The sequence below is a fragment of the Parus major genome, chromosome 1, assembly GCF_001522545.3.
Source record: "Parus major isolate Abel chromosome 1, Parus_major1.1, whole genome shotgun sequence".
Classification (NCBI taxonomy): domain Eukaryota; kingdom Metazoa; phylum Chordata; class Aves; order Passeriformes; family Paridae; genus Parus; species Parus major.
Genome location: NC_031768.1, coordinates 13583401 through 13609369, shown reverse-complemented (window position 1 = coordinate 13609369; position 25969 = coordinate 13583401). Strand labels below are relative to the sequence as shown.

At 40.4% G+C, this 25969-nt stretch overlaps 1 long non-coding RNA gene across 5 annotated transcripts in view; it reads right to left on the bottom strand.

The window, feature by feature from the left end:
* The window catches only part of LOC107201832, a 339704-nt gene that overhangs the window by 270482 nt on the left and 43253 nt on the right, over window positions 1-25969 (bottom strand). For all 5 annotated transcript variants that reach the window (XR_001520413.2, XR_004496131.1, XR_004496132.1 and 2 more), the window contains exon 2: window positions 13758-13846. This is a non-coding gene — a long non-coding RNA (uncharacterized LOC107201832). The remainder of the gene's footprint in view (window positions 1-13757; window positions 13847-25969) is intronic.

The window sequence follows — 25969 nt, the reverse complement described above, 5'->3', positions numbered from 1 at the left end:
GCTTAAGTTAATGTCCAGATCATCTCTTCAACATGTTATGGCATCAACACTCAGCACTGTTGCTATAGCAAAAGAAAGGGTGAAAACAAGATAAAGAGAGACAAAAGGATCAGTGAAAATGATCCACGTTCTCCCACACATGCCTTTATTACAGAATTTTGCTTCTGAATGAGATTGCCCTTCTGTACATATTCACATGAATTGAGGAGACAGGGTTTCAAGGGACAGAGCAAATAATGAGGCTCTATGAAAATGACTTGCACAGCCTTAAATTTCTGGGATTTCGTCTACGGAAAAAACAGCAACTTCTTGGAAAGCTCCACCTCTGACAGGGAAACATCAGGTTCAGTGAAGTGTTTTCTCCTCAAATAATACATTCTTTTTTTGTGAACCTAAAGGAAGAGAGAAAAAGATTTCACAGTAGCCAGTTGCACAGGGACATGATTCAGAATAGGGGCTGGAACACAGATCTCTCCAAACACTCCCAAATGTGCTAGCCACTGAGTTTCTGGCAATGCATTTCTGATCCATGCTGGGAAGAAAATACATTCTGAACTATTACAAAAATTTAGGCTATTTCAAATAACAGGAGCTATCATCTAGTAAACCCTAATCTCCAGTCCCAGGGATACAGTTAAAGGATCAAAGCTATTCCAAAATCCACTGTTGGCTATGTAGCTTCATATCATATACTTGCAACACTTGCACGGACATTCTCTAGAAAATCAGCAGTAACCCCTTTGGAAATTAATTCTTCTCTCTTTGTACCACAAAAGAGCACAACACATTTTAATCCATTTTCAGTGTATGAAAATCTTTCCCTGTTGGGATTTAAAAGAGAAATTAATCCCAAAACAGTGATTCCAGCACGATTCACAACCCTCCCATAAACTCCTCAGCACTGTTTCAGGACTAATTGACAATGCAGTTACATTGTTGGTGATATAAAAAGAACTCTACTGCAGTATTTCTTCAGTGTCTTATGACTTAAGTGCAGCAGGTATTTTCTGAAGCAAATAAAACTATCCAGTAAATCCTATGTAATGTTCTGGGATAGGGAAAAGAGAGAATATTTTCAAAAGGCTGCTACTGTAGACTTGTTTTCATGACCCACCTGGGAAAAAACGGCCATAGCTAAACTGAATAAGACAACTTCACTTAGTTTCCCTGCAATAAAGATGAAATCATCACTGGGCAACAACACACTGAATTTTAAACTCAGTGCATGGAAAGGATATTTTGAGGGGCATATATCTTTTTCCTTTCATGCTGATCAATAAGCCAAGCACTCCATCATCAGAGTTCATGATCATAAATGTAAAGTGATTGAAGCCCCAGAATTCACAAGAAGTCACAGGAAATTCTGCTTTCTTACCACTACATTTTTAATAGATTGGCAGTGTGGAAGAGCCTCAGTGCTGAATTGCAAACATCAGATTTAAAAATTCAGGCCAGTGCAGCACAGAACTATGATGCCAAGGAGCTGTGCAGGGGCTGCTTTGCAGTGATCTGGTATCTGGGCCAACACCTAGTTCATCTGCAGACTTTACTGTCTATTAAGATTAATAAATATTTAAAAGCTCCACCACCAGCTCCAATGGCAAAGAAGACAGAGATCTGATGTTCAGATCTATTTTCTTATTTAGATAGTCTTGAATAATTCCATGGCAGTTGCAGCCAACAGCCCAGATATTCCCAGTCACTGAATTAGCAGATAGTGTTCTCTCTGGTGATCAGTACCAGAATATGTATATCACTGCATTTGTACCCCTACAGAGTTAAAGACCCAAACACTGGGCTGATGGATGCAGTAGTCTTGTCTTCAATGGGATCAGGATATCCTTTCATAACTACTCTTTAAACTTAAACATGAAGAGTCCTGTAAATGTGTGTTCAATTTAAGAAACTTTCTTATTTGTTGCACTTCTTTTGGTGTTTAAGACAGAACAAAGAGTTGTTTTATCCAATCTCGGTGATACCTAATTCAGTTTTGTTTGCATCCTGCTGAGATCATCCCACACCCTTGCAGACAGGATGCAGTTAACTATTAGAATCTGCCAGAGTGAATCAGCAGGATCTATACAACTTTTCACTGCAGACCTCCATGTGTTGCAAATCAAGGAAGGCAAGAGAAAAATGCCTGGTTATATCCCTGATTTAGAAAAAGTCCAAGTTACTAAAAAGAAGCTAGATCATTTTTTTGGGGAGAAAAAAAAAATCAAACAAAAATAACCAACCAACCAAAACAAAATCAAACAGGGTCATTAGCATAAGCCAGAGATGGCACAAGTATATTGCTTCCTTCCAATAAATGACAGAGACACCAACAAAGCCCAGTAACAACAATCATTCCAAAACTGCTACATTGTATATTTGTTTTTTCTCTCAAGTACACAATTACCATTATTAATAATTATATTTAATGAGCATGTTATACATAAAATAATTTACTTATAGTTAGGGATAAACATCTTTTCTATAATGCCTTTGGAAGATCAGGATTTTTGTTTGGTTGGTTTGTGTCAATGTGTTTTTCCAGTAGAATTTTTATAAGCACAGAACTAAAGATGACTCAGAATTTTTATGAAGAGAATTGGGATAAATATTTGCGATAAGACAGAGGGGACAAGTCTATTGCAGAGTCCCACAGTTTTATAAAAAATACCAAAGCTGGAGCTTGTTGAACTCTGGACGTTGTATTAGCAGGCAGAGGCTGAGAATACTAATCACAGAAAACTTGCTGTAAATCTGAGAGATAAACAACAGGGTCAGGGATTCAAAATTTCTGGCAGATAAGCTTTGTGCCAGAAATGTTTTAAAGATGGTAAAAAATACTGCAAAACTGCCATGAAATAATGGAAGAGGGTATCACTTTCTTCCCTGAGAAATCTGTTCTCATTTGGGTGTGAATCACCACATACTTGAATGTGAGACCCTCTTCTCCCAAGCTGTAAATTACACAAGTACAGTACCATTCCCACCAGCAGCAACAGCAGCCAACGAGTCCTTCATGGAATTGCTTCCTATCCTGCTCATACAGTAAAGAAGTGCCAACATGCTGAACATACATACACCTTTAATCAGTAAAAGGAGAAGCTGTTGCACATACATGAGCTTTTCTCCATTATTTACTTTTGAAATAATATCCCCTCCACCTTGTTGGAGTACCAGGGCAGAATGGAAAGGACTAATGGGAAATTTTTAGTGCATCTGAATGGTTTGAAAATAGAAAGGTGATGTCCATTACACTTACAGTGAAAACCATGGCAATTAAATCACTTTGGTAAACAAAATTATTACAATTTTCTGCACGGAGTCACTACATTGAAAACAAATGAGAAAAGTTTAGATTTGTAATCAACAGAGAAAAAGAAATTATATAACTGTATTAGCTTTAAATTAATTCTGTTGTTGGACAGATGAGTTATGTGCTAGTACAGGATGCCTGACTAATTAATTTATTGGGTTTTTTTTAAAAGCATGTAAATTTATCACTAATCAAGAAGAGTGAATGATTTTTTGCATCATTTCAAGGTAATGGGCAGGAAAATAGGAATTTTAGGCTTTCCTCATACAAACTTAGGGAAGAAAAACCAAACAACATTAGGACAAAAACTGTTGGAGGATTTAGCAATTAAAGCTGGAGTTCTAAAGTCTTTACTATGAAAATGCATGTTTTTTAAAGAACCAATAACTTGTTTCTCTGGTCCTCACTGATAGAAGCTTGCACTTCAGTCTGCAATTCCCAAGCTTCAGGTGCCAGTTGTCCATTCCCAGTGTATCTACTTGTCATGGTTTAACCCCAGCCAACAGCCAAGCCCCACGCAGCCACTGGCTCACTCCCACACCAGCAGGTCTGGGCAGACAGTTGGAAGGCTGAGAGTGAGAAAACTCATGGGTTGAGATAAAGACAGTTTCATAGGGAAATCAAAAGCCATGCACACAAGCAAATCAAAACCCAGAATTAATTCACTGCTTCCCACAGTTGGGCAGGTGTTCAGCCATATCCAGGAGGGCAGGGCTTCATTGCACATAGCTGTGACTTGGGAAGACAAACACCATCACTCTAAACATTCCCCCTTCTTCTCCTTCCCCTTATACTGAAGAAGATGACACATGGTCTGGAATATGCCTTTGGTCAGTTGGGATCACCTGTCCCAGCTCTGTCTCCCACCAACTTCCCAGGCACTCCCAGCCCCGCCACCAGTGCGGCAGTAGGAAAAGCAGAAAAGGCCTTGGCTTTGTGTAAGCCCAACAGTTACTCATCAGTAACAAAAACATCTTTGTATTATCAACCCTGTGTTCAGCACAGATCCAGTACACAGCCCCTTACCAGCCACTGTGAAGAAAATTTACTCTACCCCAGCCAAAAGCAGCTCACTCCTAAATTCATCAGACTTCTGCTGTGAGACATCTTGCTACACAGGACTATATCTACTTCTAAATATCCTCTGCAGTGAATTGGATTTCTTTTTAATCTTGCAAGAAAGACTATGACGAAGTGTCAGAAAATAGCCTTGTATTTGCCTTCTGAACTCTTTCCAGCTAGCCAATGTACTCGCAAGTAAGTATGCAGACAACACAATTGCACTGAGTATTCCAGCACTATTTTCATTAATGCCAAAACATGGCTATATTTTCATGGCTATATTTTCATGGCTGTATTTTCACTCAATATGCAGCCCACTGACATTTGCTAGGACCTCCCTTGTCATTTCTGGCACCACCCTGTAACGAGAGCTCAGTTCAGGCTGGCAGTCACTGCACCTCCTGGGGCCCCGAGCCATCGCCCCCCATCTGCCCAGACAGCCCAGGCAAGCAAGGGCTGCTCACTGCTGGCTGCCCTGCTCTCTGGCTGCAGTTCACATGTCATTCTGGAAAGCCCATCTTCTCCCATGATAACCCTGATACTTCTAAAAGACTCTTCTGCCTTTACTTTACACATCAATAACCTCTTGTTCTATGAAACTTCATCAGCAACTGTTTTGTTCAACACCGGTAACATTTTTTTTAAAAGACAATATTTTTAGAGAAGGGTGTGGGCTTTTTCACCCTATCTTCTTGCACTCTTGCTAAGGACAAGCATAGCCATTTCAAACAGACCATCCGAACTTGCTCATTAAAACATCTTAATTATCACATTTTAATTCATTTAATATATGCTATATTGATTTTACTTGGCAGGAATTATTTTTCTAATCAGAATGTTTCTCTGCCAAAAGTCAGTTGTTTTACTGGAGTCTGTGACGACAGTGTTGCCTTTATCTCACAGATTTGTAATTTAATTAAAACTGATACCAAAGAAATAAATGAACTGTTTATTATACAACCATGTTGAATAACACTCATTAGAATGAAGGGATTATGGCTTACATTGATTATTATCATTCTTTTCATGATTTGTTGAGAACTGATAAAAGGCTGGCCAATTTAAAGCTACCTAGCACAGCCTGTTAATTTATAAACATACAGACAGAACATTAGTTTTTCTTGTGTCCCCCATATCTTCTGTAACACTCCCAGAGATGCTGAACTGAAGTGGTTTGGAGAACTCCTTAGACAAGACAGTTCTTTCAGCACTCCTGGCTGCATTGCAAGATTGCAGTGTGCAGTGGGAGCAGCGGCTGCTCACCAACAATGCTGCTCACATACACCACCACATTTCCAGGCACTTGCTCTTCCCTCTGGGTGCTGACATTTGAATTTGTGCATTTGCTGACTAGGTGAAGGAATGAAACAACAGTACAACACTTCTGCTCTTGTGAGAGAAACAAAAGGCAACATATTTCTAATTTTTCCAACGGAACCCAACTCCCAAAATTTGAATCAGTGAACATTGTACTTTTCTTGAAAATACTTAAAGAGTAGTGAGTAGCTCTAAAAAGAGAAAACAAACAACAAACAAAACCGACAAAAATGCAATGAAGAAGCCCAAACCCAAGAGGGCAAACACAAGAGGAGAGAGCAAGCAACACAGGAGGAGAGAGGTCGGTAACAAAGAGCAGTGGGCAGTCCCCCGGGAAATCCTGTGATTGAATCACAGCTACTGACCTCCCAGCCAGGGCTGAAGCACACAGCAAGGCAGGGCGTCCTCTGGGAAACAGAAGCCTTTGCTGTGCTGCCAGCCTGAAACCTTTCTGATTGCTGTGTTAGTCCTTTCCACCAGCACTATACAGCTCCATATTTCACCCTCACAGAGGAATGTAACACTTGTCTAAAAACTTTCCAAGGATGACAACGAGCACATACTTACTCCTATGAGAACAAAAATCACACTAAAGAGTAAATGCATTAAATATGCCTTCTCTAATCTTGGGATTATGGAACCCAGCCAAGAACTGGAGTTCCCATCAGCACTAATGAAAGACATGTATTTTACAGTATGAGCAGGACATGAGGTGAGTGGACATCATATAAAATATGATATCCACCAGCAAAGGTGAAAGGAACCAAAAGTCTAGTAAGAAGTAAGCAAATAAATGACCAGAGTATCTTTACTGAATCAATAGAAACTAGGGCTCTCAGTGTGCTGTTATGGCACACCATTATAAGGAGCTGGACTGATAACTATCTCTCCAAACTGAGAGAGAGTAATAACTAACACCTGAGAATGCTAACATAACTTTTAGAAGAAGGTTTCAAAATACTCCAAACAAAAAATATAGAGATAATGGTCCAAATCTAAAGTTTAAAACTGAATCATAGTACACAGGCATTACATCCCTGTGACCTAAAGACATATCTTTTCTATAATTCATGTCAAAGTAATACATGCACAGACAGAGAGCTAACCATAGCTTTCAATGTACAAACAAAAACACATAGCCTATTTTGCCAGAAGGATGTGGCTAAGTCTGAGGTGTTCCAGAGTAGAAACCAGCAGCCTATGCAGCGTAGGTATCACATGCCTTCATCTGAGTGCTGTCTTGAAAAGGATAGAACCACACAGCTACAATACCCAGAATATTAACAGACCTTTCTACAGATTAAAGCAGAGTACTACATTTGCCAGACCTCAAGGTAGCGAGAAAATAACTATCTATGCCCAAAATACTTAAATGCCAGTATGGATTCTGTCAGGTGACTTATTACTGATCACCCCACTTCTTCCAAGGTCTAGGAGCACAAACATGTTCCTCGTGTCCCATGGGTTTTGAGTCACTCCCACAGCCATATGGTAAAAAATAAGCGTTCTTATCTGAGGAGCTGATTCCAGTTCCAACCAAATAATGACCAGACTGCTGTGACAACACAAGAGAAAGAGAACTCCCTCTTGAGTACAGAGAAGGACCACCAAGATGACTGGAGGGATTGAGCATCTCTGCTGTGAGGAAGGGCTGAGGGAATATGGATTGGTCAACCTGGAGAGGAGAAGGCTTTGGTGTGACTTTGTTGCAGCCTTCCAGTACCTGAAGGGAGCCTACAAGAAAGACAGAGAAGGACTTTTCACAAGGGCATGTAGTCACAGGACAAGGGGGAATGGCTTTAAACTGAAATACAGGTTTAGATTGGATACTAGGAAGAAATTCTTTACTGTGAGGGTGGTGAGGCACTGGCAAGGGTTGTCCAAAGAAGCTGTGGATGCCCCATTTCTGGAGGTGTTCAAGGCCAGGTTGGATGGAGCTGTGAGCAACTTGGTCTAGAAAAAGGTCTCCATGTCCATGGCACCATGGCTGGAATCAGATAATACCCTTAAAACCCAAGGCATTCTATGATTCTGTGATCCTCTTCATGTCCTCACAAACACAGTGATGTTTCAAAACTTCACATGTGTCATGCACACAACAGGACCTTTACCGCTGTCAGCATGTGGCTTCACCTACATGCTACCCACCATCAAAACAGAGCACTGAGGCTAAAGCTGTGAAAAAGAACACTGGGGAATGAGTCTATTGAGAAAGAACTGAAGACAAAAAATGTCTCCCTGTACTGCTAAGAACCTAATTCTGCCATCTGATCAGTGCTCCTCTCAGTGTTCCCTGAAAACAAACAGGCTTCACTTGATTTCCAGATCACCTAAATGGCCTTTGTATCCCAAAATAAGAGCTATTGTCTCTGCTGGAAATAGAAAAAGGCTGACTAACACACCACTTTTTACCCAGTTCAAGGCTCCAAAGGAATTTTGCATGGCAACCTGCATGAGCACCCAGGGGAGTCCTCTGCTTGTCTCATCAGCCATGAAATCCTGAGCTGAACAAAGCAAGGTCAAACATGTCCTGTACAGATACTGATGTCACCTTTTCAGAAGAATCAGTCTTGACACATTTTTTTTCTGTTGTTATCCTTTACAATGATGCTGTACTTCAACTGTTACAAGAAAAAAGAATAGTGTGAAGGCCAGAACAGAGCTACAATGGAATAACAACCTGACACACTGCAGATATGTGTGCATATACTAAAACAGGCCCTTCTCCTCCTGGTCAGCTGGCACTCAGGAGAGCAGCGTTCCCAGGAATGACGTCCTGTTTTACATCACATATAACCTCAGCATTCAAAACCAAGGCAGGGGTGGTTCAAGAGCTTGCAGGGGTGTTTTGGATCAGTCCCATGCCAAAATCAACAGCAGCATGGCAAGAAGGTGACTGAAAAGGCACAACTGTAAATCTGCAGTCAAGACCAGGAGGGATTGGCAAGATTCTAGTTAGTTATTCTACCTTGTGCGTGACTGCATCTGCAAATGAAAGAGATGATGAAAATCTTTTGAAGTTCAGTAAAGGTACCATTATAAAAGAGGACTAACAGGAAACTAGTCCTAGCTCACATTCCTCAATATCATCCTTACAGTTTTCATTCTAGACAGAGATGTTTCATTCTTTTTCTTCCCAACACCTTAACACTGAACCTAATGAACTTGCAGATGTTTACAGACTAGTTCCTATATGATTAATCCAGATTTGAACCTGCAATTATCATCATTAGTGCTTGTTCTGAGTAGTGTGGATGTTTTTCTCAAAAAGTGTTCCCTTTGCATCTTCCACGCAATCAAGTACTATAAAAACAGCTTGAAAAACTACATTTTATTCTTCCAATAAATACTCCTGTCAATATTGATTAATACTGAATAGTTAATACAGCATAATCTTAAGAACTATTGTTGAAATCACATAGCATAGAGAAAAAAACAACTTCTCACTGTTTCTGATTGCAGATGTAATTGGCTCATTGGAGGACTACAAAAACAACTTGTAGTTGCATATGTATTTTCTTAGTCTACAAAACATTGAGTAAATCGTCCATTGCATTAAACTAAAGATATTGTCTCCAGAATATTCAGACAGAGCTTGTTTCCCTGTTGTACAGACATTATTGCGTTAAAACCTTTGTGAATTAATTTCATGGTAAAACATAAAAACAGGGGAAAAAGGTATAATCTGTTTATTCGTAAGGTAACTGTCTGCAGATAGACAGTTGGTATGTAGCAGACCATACTTTTCCTTTTAATCCACAGGTCAGATTTCAGGTCCAATATTCTGCTCCCTTCTGAAAAAACCCACAGATTATCAAGGGTGCAGTGCATATCAGGGGCTCTACAGAAGGGCATCCAGTGAAATATTGCTGGGTCAGGGAGGGATCCAGGAGGGCAGCATAAGTAAGCAAAACCCAGTCTTCCTCCTAAAGCTATATGCAAATCAGAATAGCATCTTTGCTGTGATTTTCTTCCAGTTCCATCTACACTAGAGTGAAAAGGAATTATTCCTTTTGTGGAAAAACCATACAAGAGGAAATAATCTTATATCTATTCATACTCTATTTTCATACTTCCATGTTTACTAAGACAATTCTTTGTGTTTTGTAAGCCTACCACCAAACGATGAATTTTTATTGCACTTAAGTTTCATGATAAATATAGCACCTAGCATACCTAATTACTACAGCCTATGCTCATTACCACAGGAAGCTACATTCCAAAGTTGTTTAGGGTAGACAACTCCCCCAGTCTCAGGTTCTTCCTCATTAAGCCACAATTAGTATGATAAATGGGGATGGTTATTTGGTTACAGACAATAATGGCACTGCTTGCTCATCAAAAAATGGGGAGAAATAATTAAATATCACAAGAAATGGCTTAATAATTAATAATAGTACCTCAGTCACCTGCAAATAAAGCAGAGCTCCATCCAGGTGTTCATTACAGGCTGCAGTTCAAAGTCAACATGGCCTTAACCTCAAAATAGCTATCTGCATTAATGGGGTAGGCAGAAGGATGAAATTGTGCTTGTCCTTGACAGGAGTGCTGCAAGGTGCTTGAGATGGAGTGTGCAGAGTCAAGCTGAAGCTGGAGTCGGTAATCATTTTGGCTAAAGCAGCTGCAGCCTGAGGAGCCTGTGAGTGCATCCTTGGTGGCTCCCTAATTTGTAAGCACCATCTAGGCCAGCATTTCCCTGTCTACAAAGTGACCTAAAGGGCACTTGAGGATCCAATTTTTTAATATACTTTGAATTAAGGAAGACTATTCTGAGGCATGTGGTCAGTACTAGGTTAAATGAAAAAGGATGCACACTTTTGTCACTTAGTTACAAATACGGCATTATATAATCTCACTTAATTGCACTCTTCACCTCTTTAACATCCTCAGCCTTCTGTCTCAACCCATCTCTCCTCAGGAAACCCTTCCTGCTGACTGAAACTGCCTTTCTATAATTAAGCTCAGTATCCTCTTTTCTCCCAGGGGAACACAAGACCATGTCCATGTCATAGAAATCAAATGCAACAGGGCTCAGCAGCACCTCAAGAGGGTCACCTAATTTGCCTTTCGTCCCAAAGGCAGGATCAACTTCTTCCAAATTGTTCTTGACAGAAGTTCATTTAATCTGCTCTTAAATCCTCCAGTGACTCTGCAGCCTCCCTCAGCAATCCAGGCTGTGATCAGCCTCCTTTACCATTAGAAAACTCCAAATGCTCAAGGTACATTTCCTTTACTGTAATTTAGCCCATCACTTCTTGTACCAGTCTGTCAAAGTTACAACTGCATCAAGTCAGAGAAATTTACTTGACTTAATTTACTGCCAACCCAATGCAAATACACAATCACTGGTTCACAGTGAGGGGGAAAAAAAACAAACAGGAATCACTGCAAAAACCTACCTAAATTTCTGTCCTTCCTCTTTCTGCTCTCAAGTACTCTTACTTTTGCCTTTTTATAATCCCAGTGCACGAAAACTCCTCCAGTGAGGCACGGTCGCATGGGAGGCTGAAGCAGTGCAACTCATTCCAACCCTTGATGGTTAAGGTTTCCTGCCATGTTCCTTAGTTTCCTTTCCCAATGTGGGCTGCCCACGAACCCCAGTCCCTCAGCAATGCCCCATTATGGGTCAGCCATTGCCACAGTGCCCCTGTTATGTCCTTTCCCCAAGAATGTTCAATCATGCAGGTTTGTTGACATCTCCAGCAAACTGGTGCCCACAGCTTTGCCTGTGAGTCATGGGCAATTCAGGGAGGAGGGGTTGGCAGCAGTGCTGTGGTGGGCAGCTTCCTGCAGCCTGAGGGCCCTCATCTCTTAAGACAGCTGGTGGTCAATACCAGCAGGCAGGTCCCTGGGTTTGGCCGTTTGTTTTTCATTTTTTTGTCTTTCATTCCTTCTGTTCCCAGTGCTGCTCCTCAAACAAGTAGAGTGTGGTGCTGGTCTCAGGCTGCACAGGCAGTATGTGACTTCTGCACAGGTATCCCTGGGGGTGGCTTATCCAGCTTATCTCCATCCCTGATGGAGCCCTGATCTGCTCAGCTGCTCAGAACTGCTCTTATTATCAGTCCTGTTACTCCTGAAGTCAGGCTTTCTTACTTCATATTTCAGTTTCCTTGCTCCACTGCTGAACGTGCTTAAGTACTTTCCTTTGCTTAATCAAAGCCTGTGTACTTGTATGCAAACACACTAATTGCAGGCAAAATTGCTCTTATGTAAGCCACTACCTGATGTTTTTCACAGAGTGGGAAATGCACAACAAAGACCTTTGCGCCCATTAGACATTTTAGGAAAAGCTTTTAACTTAACATGAGGAAATGTGTCATGGGGAATTTGAGTGCATTATCATCAATATTATCAGAAGAGAAGAATAATTTATTCCTGACAGTTGTCTTTTACAGCATGTCATTAGAATGATCCCTTTATAGCACCCATTCATATACATGACATCTTAAGTCATACCAATCCATCTTCCTCAGCAGATAAAAGACTATCATCTTTCTAATATCTCATTTTTTTCATTTGAAAGCCTGAGTAAAAAATCATTGCACAAGCATTAACAAGTCCAGCCTACCAGTTTCCTGGAATCCTCAGACAGTTTCTAGAGCCATCTCTTCTTCCTTCCTTTTAGCCCCCACCCTGATCTTGTAAAAGAAAGTTAAGTACAAGAATACAAGACACATCAAGACACATCCCAAATGAAGGACTAAGTGAAACAGAGCATCTTTACCAACCCAGATTACTGATAAGCATATAATTCTGTGATCAAGAAGCCTGCCTGACCAGATGGAATATACACCTCAACTGTTTGTTTTTCAAGGCCACCTCCCACAAAAATAATCTCTGAGTTGGAGAAGACTCACAGCATATATGAGGACAGCTGTCTCTGAGATGCTTGGAACTGACATCAAACCAGTTGGGATTTGGTCACCAGCCTAGCAAAGGCTCTTTGCTCTGGTGCTACATAAAATTCTCATAACATTTAACATCTGACCTTGAGTTCTCCTCAGTTCTATCTTATATCCCTTCAGTTCATTTGCTCATATCTCTCACTGAAAATAAATATCTCTCACTAGAGAGACAAATATATACACCCCACATCATGCTTTTCTCACTTAAAGCAGTGAGGGAAACTGAGATAACTTCCACACATCTCCATAACATGAAGATGTATTTACATCTTCATAACAAGGAACCATCATCCTGCAGCTGATCAGCTTGTTCTAAGTTAAACTCCTTTTACATTTTTGGGGTAAATCTGTCAAAAAATATGCTTCCTCTCCTCTGCAAGTAAATGTTTTTTCCATACTTGGGTTCTTGACACAGCTCTCACTGGTTCATCACGTCACACCTGCCTTCTTTAAGGACTGTAACAGTGCAACTTTCCATTCCATGCACTGCATTTAGATGGGTAAGGTGCAATCTAACATCTGCTCACAATAATGGTGTGATATTAAATCAGACTCACAGGATGTGTTCCCTTCATACATAGACTGTTTCACAGGATAACTGTATTCAGCCTGTGGAAAGGCTTCATGTACTGACTCACAAAGTGCTTCTTTATATATCCTAAGGCTTAGTTGCCCGGTCTCATATTAATTGTTTGCATTGCTGACGCTTGATGTCAGCATGCTGTCACTGAAGAAACATGGTATTGTGATAGGGCTTTTAGCACAAAGACTGCTTATCAATGGAAGACAAAAAAAAAAAGCAAGAGTACCATTCAAGACCTTGTAATATAATTAGCACAGCATAATAGATAAGAGTTTTAATGCAGAAATCACTTCCTCAATAACAGTTTTCACTTCTGCTGCAATATTAAAGAACTGAAATTTATTCGTCATGCAGCTGAAGGTATCTCTTCATAGCAAAGTCAGTACAACCCAGAAAAAGAGACAAAATGTAAAACCTGTTCACCTCTGTAAAGGCAAACCATCAGATTGGTAGCTTGTTCAGTGACAGATAATGAAATGCACATTTCTCACTACCTCCTGTTCCAATCGGAAAATGGCAGTGCAAACCACAATCCTCTCAGTCAGAACACACAAACAATAAAAGAAATATATGCAGAACTCACCTCACTGTATCTTGTACGTGGCATTGAATCTGAACTTTCGGTCATCCCAAAAGCAATCCTCTCCCTGAATTCACAGGGAAGTCTTCTCCCTGTATTTTGTGCATACAGAAGTCAGATTTAGTAGTAGGCCATCATATATAGTTCTGAAGTCTATGGTCTAGTGAGTTCAATTTTAAGTATTTAATATTAGGTAGAATTCTTTGGAGTTATATGGAACAGAAGATATTTTCTCCTAATTTTTAATGCTTGTGTGTAATACTGCTGAATACTTGGAAATGTCCATTTTCCATGCTGGATACATGTAAGAGAGTAAGTCTAATAAACAGAACCAGGAGGTACAGGATTCTGGATAACTGGAAATTCCTCAACAAGTAAGAATTATGGATTTCTATCAAATATAAATTTGATAGAAACCCCCATTTAGAGTTTTCCTCCCTAATTTGCCCTAAACTAGGACAGAGTTCATCACAAGAAGAGACATTTTCACTTGTTGCTTACATCAGTAGAAAGTAAATCCATCTGTAGGATCAAATCTTTGTCCAAGTAATTCACAGAGTATAGTTTGATGCTAAAGTTGTTGTCTGAAAAGATAAACTACTCAAAGACTCTGGGTATTTATATATTTTTACAAGATCCTTCCCATTACCCTTCCAATGTTAGCCAAATTTCACTTTGAGTAGGTACATTTTCTGGTCTGCACTCTCTCTAGGTTTAATGAGATGCTTTGATTGGGACTCAGCTAATAACTAAAACACAGGACTGGGTGTGGCAGGGACCTCTGCTCCTGCTGGACTCAGTGACCTCTCCAGAGGGACTCAGCTCACTGGCCCATGGGCTTCTGCTCTGCAGAGGCCTGAATCACTCCTGGCCTACCAATCCACCCTGTTGCCTTTATGCTGGCCATGCCAATCAGAATTTAAGTATTTTCCTTCATAATATGAAAACCAAATCTCGCTATACATGGCCAAGAAAATTCTCTGCATTCCTTTCTAAAACCCAGGAAACAATGATGCTGACATTCCACTTCCACACACACTCCCACACATTTCTAAATTTCAGTTAGAAGTGAAACAGAAACAAATTTAAAAGCCTTTTTTTCTTTTTTCAATGTTACAGAACCACAGAATCACAGAATTTCTGAGGTAGGAAGGGACCTCTTGGGGTTATCTTGGCCAATCTTCTCTGCTCAAGCAGGGCCACCCAGGGCTGGATGCCAAGGAACTTGTCCAGATGACTTTAGATTATCTGCAAGGATGGAGGCTCAACAACCTTCCTGAGCAATCTTGTGCCAGTGTTTGGTCATGCTCATGGTGAAAAAATTATTTCCTCTGGTTCCATGTGCTATCTGAAGTAGGGTACTTTTAATAGGAACTTTTATTGGCAACAAGATTCCTGGAGCATGAATTGGTGAGCAGAACACTGCCATTTGTGGATGAAGATTAAGAACTACTGATCGGTACTGCACCGCTACTCTTGCCCCTTGTGACTTGAAGAATAAAGCTGACTGTACTCATCAATATCCCCACACTGTGAAGAATTTATCTCCATAGATCTTTATAAATCTATTAAGAGAATTGAGCAAACCACAGGAAAGACTAATGTCTGTAGCATAAAAGCATAACTGGCTTATGCAACCAGCTTCATGTGTATTTTGGTACTATTTCTCTTAAGCATAGCAGCCAATAGATTAAGTCTGAACTTGAAAGGTCATTTAACAAAAGTAGAAAAGAAATGCTATCTTCTAATGTTCATATTTTTGCGTAGAAAAAAGATTGAATTTTTCAAGATCAAGCTGCTTTCTCCAGCTTCTTGCCTATGGTAGAGGAGCACAGATATATTCACTTCAGTAAGACTGACAGGATGGTAATAGTGCAAAATAATCTGTGTTTTTAAGCTGTATGTGTATATATATATATATATATATTACATTAACATATAAATATATACATACTTTTTAATTCTGATACATGCTAATATTGAAGATCATTAATTTAAAGAAAAAAAAAATCAAAAAACAACCTACAAACATTCAGGGGTTGATAGAATGCCTTTAATAGCCTTAAAATGCCTGCTAAGGCAACTTATTCAAACAGCAATACCTGCTCCTGGTGCATAGCATGTACAACAACTACTATTCTGGCCAGCCTCAGTTATTTACATTTTGATTGTTGAAGGCTTTTGACTTTTTCCAACTTACGTTGATTAGCTTGCAGGGAGAGGGACAGCACAGGCAACATGACTTCCATGTGATGTACAATTTCACAAAACCCTTATATTAATCAATGAAAAACATGCCAGCAAAGGAAATCCTGCAATAAATGCTGTACTACATAGCAAAGAAAATCTTCTTTATACAGAAAAGATGCTGTATGTCATGCAAATGTACATGCAAAGATGCATGTACATTTATCTCTCTGGTGAAAAAAGATTTACCTCAAATAAGAGAAGGATACACTTGAAAGCAGGAATCATATTTCTCAGCCAAAACAACATTAGGGCACATCTTCAACAGTTTTCATGCTCTTATGTTGTTATTATTAAGCAACTGCCTATGGCCTTATCACATACACCAAGAAAACAAGATGTTTTGCCAGAATATTTCTAATTTGATGGATCATGATTTTTATCTCCCAGCAAAGGATTCAATCTTTGCATGTCCTTTTTTTTATGGCTACTATTTAAGGCACTGAGCCATGGCAGTATCTCCCATGAATCATTTCTAGAATACAAAAAATAATTTAAAAACGCAAGAGAGGGTACCAGCCATTTTAGCAGTAACTGGGGAGTGTGGCTGAGGGGTGCATGACCCAAGACATCCACAATGACTGACCCAAGACACACACTTAGAACACACTTCACTAGTGCTTGATTCTGTTTCCTTTTGGCAGTCATGGTACTTCAGCGCCACGCTTGAAATGGAGCAGTAACTTCTGCTAAGTACATACCCACCTAATGCCCTGCTGTTCCCCACAAGAACTTGTCAGACTCTGCTTACTTCTTGCAAATATTCAGATGAGAAAAGAGCCAGCAGCATTTCTGTGTTGGTCTCAGCAATTAAGTATTTAAGTGGAATCAAATCAGTAAAGAGAGAAACAAAGCCAGAAGTCTTGCAAAGGCAGCAGCTCCTGTGCCCTGTGTGTCAATGCCATCCAAATTCACAAGTGGAAGACTATTATTCTGCCACCCCAGAATATTACTCACATCAAAGAATAGTGCATGATAATGGCATTAGGACAGATTAATTCAGTGAGATCAAAGCTTAGAAGTCTGTTTCTAACATTGGATGGCTCATGATGAATGGTCCATGATGACTGAGGAGGCAAAGTGTTTAAGCCACACAAGTGCAGAATTATCCTTCCCTCCTCTACCATGATTTTCTGGGGTGGGCCTATGGCTACTTCTTTTATTTTTGTAATGTTTTTAAGCTACTTAGATTTTTGGTTTACAGAACATCCTGACAAATACTTCCAAATTCAGTTTTGAAAAGTCACTGATGGATCACCCACTAATGGAAACCATCAAGCAAAAATCAAGTAATGCCTGAGCAAGCCACAAGTAGATTTTTCTTTGGTCTTTAAAAAGCTTTTCAAAGGGCAGGGTCTCTGATTTTCTTCCTCTAATCTTCAGACTTGAAAATAGCATTATCAATGAGCTGCCCTCAGAGGAGGCAAATTGTTGTACCTGTCAGCCTCACAGGGATCTGGAGGGAAGTGCTGCCATAATTGCATTTTATCTGGATGTAGTATGATGTTCTCTGGTCCTACTATACCAGGAAGGAGCAAGAGTAAGCTGCAAGCCAAGCATGGTGACAAAGCTGGCAAGGGCAATGGTAGCAGCAGCAAGAGCTCAGTCTCACCACACTGTGTGAATTAACATCCCAGAACAGGCAAGTCCATAATCAAAGAATCATATAATACTTTGAGCTGGAATGGATCTTTTAAAAATCAAGTCCAACACACCTGCAAACTGATCATGAATATTTCCATTGATGGAGAATCTATCTCTGAGCAATCTCTTTGAATGTTTTATCACTCTCATTATAAAAAACTTCTTCCTTATATCTAATCTAAATCGACCATCCTTCATTTTAAAACCATTAACTCTTGTCCTATCAGCACGTGCCCTTGTAAAACATTCCTCTCCCTCTTTTTATAAGCTCCCTGTAGGGACTGGAAGGTTGCTATAAGGTCTCCTGTATCCTCCACGCTGAACAATCTTAAATAAGTAATAAGGCATCAGGCCTGAGGTCAAGAAATCAGTTCAGAAGTCCAGACCAGGATCTAGTGTGTGGACAGGCACAAGCAATAGGCTGCAACACCTATTACAGTGTCCCAAGCAGGAGCCAGTCTCATTCCCAAGCAGCTGGGGGAAGCCTCTGCTGTGGGAAGCCTTATTCCAGCTTTTGGCCAAAGAAGCCCCAAGGCAAAAAAGGCTTTTCAAATATCTATTTCTGACCAGAGATGTGGCCTTGAGTACAGAGGGACAAGCTCCCAGGAGGGGTGTGAAATCGTGTTCACTGACATTCCAGAGGCAAGGGGGTCTTTCCCTGCTGTCTGCATTGCTCCATACATTGCAGTTGATTCTGTGGAAAATGCTTTACAGGCTGGATGACTGACATGACTTCCTTGCTTAAGTCTCTCCTCTCTGATGTGGCCCTTTATTGACTCTTTTAATAAGCCATTGAGCAAATTTCAATTTATATTATTTGAAATAACAAGATTTTTAAAGCAGATCAGGTAGAGGAAATCACTGTTGGAAAGCCATAGCTAAACCACCAATTTCATCTTCAAAATGGATTTATATCCCATCCTCTCAAAACTCCTATTAAAAAAAAAAGCTTCAACCCACAAGAGCTGACATCAGGTCAACAGTATAACATCTTCTTAAGCCTCACTCACCTCATTGATGGTATAAGTGTGTTTTCAGTGACATTTTAACCAATGAAAAACTCCCCTGTTCAAGTGTTGCTATAATTCAAAACTTAACTGAAAGTTAAAAAATACCTCAACGCTTTTCATCACTTAGAACAGTATTTTGTGATTTAAGGGCAGGTAATTTCAAGAAAAAAGATGTGCATCAGAGCTACCTTAAGGAACTGGTACAGGCAATAATGACTTCAAAATGACTCCTCACAGGATTAAATACTGTATACAAGAGCCAGAAATTTTAACCTTATTAACTGCAGAGTAACCTCAGTTCACTAACTCAATTACTTAAATAATTTGCACAATTCCTTAATTACTAGCACAACTTTAATAGCAAAGGTGTAAAACTGTGGAGACATCATTAAAAAATAAAGTTGCTAGTGAATATTTACTAGGTTCCCCTCCAGTGCTTTAAATTAATTCTGCCTGAAAATGGAGCTTGGGAGAACACTGGCTGTTAAAGCTATGGTCCTTCCAAATTTGTCTGTTTCTTTGGAAGAATTTGAGATGTAATCTGTGAAAATGTAGAGAGATTTAACAGACTCTGGATCTGATATAGGAAGGTCAGCTTCATAATAGTTTTTTTGTTGTCAGTCTTGCATAAAAATTTAAGAGGGATGGGAATGGGCTCTGGATCAGTTTTTCACCTTGATTTATGAGGGTGCTATGGTGGTGATGGTGTTTGATCATTTAAGAAAGCAGTAGAAAGGTTTGTAGACAAACAAGTGAACTGTCTTGAACTTGACACCCATTGAAAGAATCACAGGTGGCAGAAAATATTATCCTGGAAATAAGAAGATAAGACAGCAACAGACACCTGCAAGTTGTCAGGGTAAGGATCACAGTTGAGCTTCCACATTAGTTCATTGTGCATGGAAAAACAAAGGGATAGAGGAGGAAGTTTCAGGAAAACCAGCAAGGAATGGAAGTGGAGAGGGAAGGAAAAAGGATTTCTCTGAGGGGTGCACTGAAGAAGCAATTAATCACAAAGTAAAGAAGAGAAGCAGTACCACAGTCACAGCTGAAAGCAGCAGAGGAGTCAAGCAGATGCTTTCTTTCCTTATAGTGCTGATGGAAACTGCTCTGTCATGTAATTGGAAGTCAGATGCCGATTTTGAGCTTAGGTACATAAGGAGGCTTTGGAATGTTTTTAATAGAACAGACTGTGACACAAAACTTGCTTCAGTTTTAGTGCAAAAACAAAGTTTGCATAAATTGGTTCATTATAATACTTTCATATGTTGTTTTTTTCCCTGCTCTCTACAGCTGTATGATAGTAAGAAAACTGTCCCCATTAGATCTATTCATTCCACAACAATAATGCATACAGTACAACAACAGAATATGAATGAGCCACAAAATAATGAACTTGTAAAATCTATGGAGGCAAAAAGTCCATATTTTTTTAACCTGCTGAGAAATAGACTACAGAAGAATTTAACCAATTATCTGCATACTCTGCCCTTTTCTCAGCATATCTGGAAGTACGGGCTCTCTTCCCTGACACCTCAGGAGAGAAGTTGCCAAGCACAGCTCTGCCTCCGCTGCTGCAACTACACCCACTCCTGTACTCTGTGGCAGCATCAGGGAGCAGCAGTCTCCTTTTTCTTCCTGTGAATGTGACTGAATGTCCACCAGCCCTAGAACTGAGAATCCAGACACATTGCTGCCAGTGACTAACCCAGCCTCCATCCCCCTGAAATCTGGAGGGTACACAGTTAATTCCTCCATAAGGCAGATCCACCTTTGTTGATTGCCACAGTTGTGGAGTTTCTCCTTAACACAATGCACTTAAGAAACTGTCATTGTTGTTTCACACCAGGTATGTGCGCATATATGCAATTTTTTGAACCACCTTCCTTTCTAGAGATGAAAGTTATCTGCCTCTGGTGTCTTTCTCTCTTGGGTTTTGGATCCTTACTGATGTACCCATACAGGAGCTCTGTTTATCTCCTTGTAAGTGGCAGTCTGGATTGATTTCCTTTCCTCAGCAAATTCCAGTCACTCCCTCCAGAATTATTTCCAAACCTTCCTGTGATCTCTCCATTGGCTGCAGTCCAAGTCCTTCTGGAACCTGACATTGCACTAAGGTCACTTTCTTAAGTGTAGGTTTGTGACTAAGTTATGGCAAAAGGGGAAATCATTTTACTTTCTGTTTTCCCCCTCTACTTAACAACATGCTGTATATATAGATTTCTGTCTCTATACCAGCTCCTAAAATGTTTTAGTGCTCTTTCACATTTAGCAGTAATATAAAATAGCAGCAGCACAGTTCAGTGCTTTAGCAGTATTTCTATTATTTCCAGTGCCTGATCCAGCTATTCCAAAGTTAGTTTGTGGATCTCAATATTGTGTCTCTGCCTGCCTTTAGAACATGGGCTTCTCAGTGCCTGCTGTGTTTGTACAGTCCTGACCAAAGGTCCTCCCTCACCCACCACAGCTGTTCTGAGACCCACAGTAACGTCTGCAATAAAACTAAATGTGGGGGTTTTCCTGTGTCACAGAGTGTGTCAGACTTAGAAATGTTTGTTATACTGTCCTAGGAGAGAAATTTAATGTGTCTAAATACTCAAGTTTTGTGGGGTCAGTTTCCAAATCCAGGGAGGCATATGCCCAACACAGCCACTCAAACAGACACAACAACCACTGCTCCAAATTTTGGCTTCACTTCATCTCATTACAAAAAGCAGCTCATGTCCTGCTGTGGAGGAGGTGCAGGATTATGCAGGAGGTCAGACTCCATCATTCTGCTGATCACTTCTGTCCTTTACTGTCTAAAAATAAGTCTTCAAAGCCCTTCTTATGTCTAATAGAGGCTTCATAAGAAATCCTTGAACTGAGATCCATTTCTGGATTCATAAAAACAGCTGAATGGGTCCATTTACAAGTAAAGGCTCTGATCCAGCAGATGGATCCATTCTTATTCCCTTTACTAACAGTTTTCAAAATTCTAAATGTTGATGCTTCATTCTGTACTTTCTGCAATTTCTTTTAAGTGTCCTTTCACAAAGGACACTTAGCAAATATTCAGTACTCAGCTTTGTACAGAAGCTGGTGGTCACAAAAGTGCAAAGCAACATTCCAGCAAATTCCCTTGTCCTCCTGCATTTCAGTGGGGCTGTTTGCCATTACTCGTGAACATTTGATTTGCAGCAGCAGCACAGGTGATATTACCAGCTTCTTCTTATATCCTCAAGTTAATAATTCATTTCATGATAGGAAACCAGTATAAGAAGATTGAAAAAGGAAAAAGAAAAAGTTTTGAGAAATATATAATTCCTGAAATGATAGAGGTTGTATCAATTTTTCCTTTTTTTCCTAACCAAAAATCACAAATTACTATTTTCACATTCTTTTTATGGCAGCTGCTGAATATGGTTATGGAAATTTCCACTTAAAAGAATAACCATGATTTTTGAATACTTGCCCTGTATTAAAATGTTTGGGGCTAGATTTATCTGGTATCTGAGCAATACAATATTACATAAAATTCTTGTATTTTAATAAAATTTCTGGATATGGATCAGTTAATAAACTTTGTTTCACCAACCACCTAATAGATACCCAGCTATGACTGCTTAATGAATGTTTCCCTAAAATGAAATCTGGAACATTTCAAACTACCAGACTGACAGAAAAAATAATTCTCTGTAAGAAAAACCCTGTTGCAGATTCAGCTCTACATAGCTGAAGCTCACTTTATTTCAACTGGCAGCATTTTCACCTTTGAAAATCTTCTCATATAGCATTGTGGCAGTCTTTTTATGTTCACAGTGATTATTTACTGAACAGTATACTAAACTAGGGTGCTGGGAGTGCAAGGCCAACTGTTCCCACACAGTCCAGCTTCCATAAGTGCTGTATCCCTTTCAGACCTGTAGGTTCTGCAGGGAAAGGCAGGCACCAAGCACTTCCTAGGGGCAGGCTTGAGATTCTTGAATATTACCTTAGGACTAAAAGCTTGCAGATTTTGAAAGGGTGTTACACAAACACAAGTGGCCCAATTGCAAATGTTTAGCCCTCTCCCTGTGCTGGGGCACAAAGTACAGAGCTGCAGCTGGGGATGGATGGGAGCTGCAGCTGGGGATGGATGGGAGCTGCAGCTGGGGATGGAAGCCACACAGCCCATGCCAGCTGCCTCCTGCGGGCCTCAGCTGCAGGTGCCAGGCGCGTGAGGCCACCAGCCAGGATCACCCGTGCACTGTCTGGAAGGTGTGCCACGTGCCCTGGAGGAGACTGTGACACCTTGGGCTGCCACACTTGATCTTTCTTTCTGTGAGAAGACTAGAGACTGGGAACAAGCCCCAGAGCTTGAGCTTACACTACAAACCTGACACAGGGAGATGCCAGCCAGCCCCAGTAGGAATCCAAGGCTTGCTTTGTAGTCCTGTTGTACAACCCTGAGCTCAAGGCAATAAATCAGCTTCCTCCTTCCCATCTTAACACTTTTATAGCCCCTGCTACAGACACTGCCTCATAATATTACCACAAAAAAAATAATTTGTGATGATGGTAGAGTAGAATCAGCAGTGAGTGCAACTTAGGCACTAGGCTGATGATGAACAGTGCATCACTGACTGTGGAGAGGCAGCCACAGCTAAAGTAATGAAACATTGGGGACTGTGGTTCCTGTGATAAACAATATGCCACTTCCTTCTGCTTCCACCAAGGCATTGTATAAGAGACTACTGATCATGTAGGTGACATAGCAGTTGCCAAATTGCTAATTTATTGGTGTTTGTCAAGCAAATAGCAACAGTGGCTGTGGAAGACCTATTAGCAAATGTGAAAATGGATTTTGCTTCATAATTGTCAGGACATTACAATACATTGATAATTGTCACAGTCAGCTCGCTGTGACTCTGAGTCCGGTCTGGCCAGGCAAGCGTGGCAAAACAGAGGGACAGGAACGATGGAGTTGCCTGAAATACTTTATTGATGGTAAAATAACAAACTGCAGAAACCACACATCCTGGGGCAAGCTCCAAAGACCAATGGGCATGGTGAACTTAACACTAGATAGGGGTACCTGAGGGCAGGGGTCCAATGGCAAACACAGACCAGCAACATGACCTTATATGTGACAGGTCCTGAACCAACTGAGAGCCAGAACCAGAAACATGGCCTGTTATGGAACGATCCCAGTAACATCCTAGTTTCCATCCTTCAGGATCACTCCTCCCACGCTCTCAGGTTTATGCCCTCTGTACAAGTCACCTGAGCTAAGCCATTATCCATCCCAGCCAGTTCCCATAGGTAATGAGACAATTTTAGGCAGTTCCACCTTTTTTTCCAAAATCATTAATTAGAACACTTCAGCTAAGCCACTGGTGTATATTTCTCTTGAGTTCATTAATTGGCTTTTGACAAAAAAAACACACAAACAGGAAAAACAGAAAAAAACCCACAAAGGTAAAGCTAAGACATCCTAGTTAAGGACTGGCTTTATTTTTATGGCATAAGTGAAAAGATACCAAAACCGACCTTTTCACTAAACAAATACCTTTCAATCTTGTCAGCTCAATATGAGTGCAGATATTTCAGTGGCTAGACTGAACTACAAAATGTCACAAACACCAACTGCAGGTGAATCCTTACTGGTACCGACACAGGAGTTGCAGCATCGTTTTGGCAAAAGTAACAAAATAAAATAGAGCTTACTATACCTGCTGAGGAAGGAAGGCAACACAGGAGAACATCTGCTCCAAGGACAGAGATTTCACAACCTCTCTGGGCAACCTGTGCCAATGTTTGATCAGCCTTTGAGAAAATGTTTAAGTGGAGCTTCCTGTGTTTCAAATTGTGACAATTACCTCTTGTCTTGTCACTGGGCACTAGAGTCTGGTTCTGTCATCTATACTTTGCTCATCCCAACCCAATCAGGTATTTATGCCAGTGGGTAAGATCCCCTGACTCTTCTCCAGCCTGTATAGTTCCAGCTCTTTTAGGCCCACCTTGTATGACAAATGCTCCAGTCTTTTAACCTTTGTGGCCTTCACTGGACTTGCTCCAGTACATTCATGTCTCTCTTGTGCTGGGGAGCCCAGCACTAAACCCAGAACCCCAGAAGTGTCCCATAAGTGCTGAGTGGAGGGGGAGGATCACCAGCTTCAGTCTGGGGACACCCTGCCTGCTGCAGTACATGGGCACCACCAATCAGGTCCCAGGTGCCAAAAGACAATACAAAACTGGTCATAGAATCATAGAACTATTTAGATTGGAAAAGACCTGCCAGATGATTGAGTCCAACTGTTAATTTTGCACTGCCAGGTCCACCACAAAACCCTGTCCCCAGGTGCCACATCTACACATATTGTGCATAGCTCCAGGGATGGTGACTCTGCACCACACCCCTGGGAACCTTATTCCAATGTTTGACAACTTCTTCTGCGAAGAAATCTTTCCTAATATCAAACCTGAACTTTCCCTTGTGCAGCTTGAGGTCATCTTCACTTGTCCTCTGTTTGTTTTTCTTCTGCACAGTGTGCAGGAAAAAGAGAAAGTTTTTTTCTCCTTAATGTCCAAGCATTTGTAGAAGTTGCAAACTACTTGACCAACCAGCTAGGAATGTGAAAGCAACATCAGAAATCTGGTTGGGGGAGAACTTTTTCAAATATTCTAGGATATTTTTCTGAGGGATTTCTTTTACTCCTCTACCTAGTCTGCCTAATCTGCCATTTTCAGATAACACTAGCAAACTTTTACATTAAAAAAATTATTTAACTAATTTATTTTAATAATTAATAATAATAATTTATTTTAACTAAATTATTAGCTGTCAAATGTTTACACTTTTTTTTGGCCTGTTTAAGAGACAATCAATTTATAGAAAAATTTCAAAAACCTATGTAGTTTATCCTCACAAGTCTTTTAAGTCTAGCTTTCGGATTGAAACACTTCAAGCACTTCAAGCAAGTATCACATGGCTTTCTGAAGCCTGCTACAGAAATCATAATAAAAGGCCTATTGTAGAAGAAGCGTAACTAAACACACAAGGAAGACATAATTCATTGGGACTGGGACGATTCAATGTCTTCTGTAGACAAGTTTTAACTTCTTCCTGATTCACCATTACCTGAAGTATTTCTCTAAGCAGCAGCAAAGTGTCAAAGGCAGGAAGAATTTTAACAGCTCAGCATATGAATAGCAGACTTATGCTGAGACACAGCCAACTGAAGCTGTCATAAAGGAAGACGAGATAGACAGGTTTGCTCAGGGATTGAACACTATAAACAAGCCAGTAGTGCTGGCTGCAGATGTGCCCTGTGCACACACACATGGAAGAAA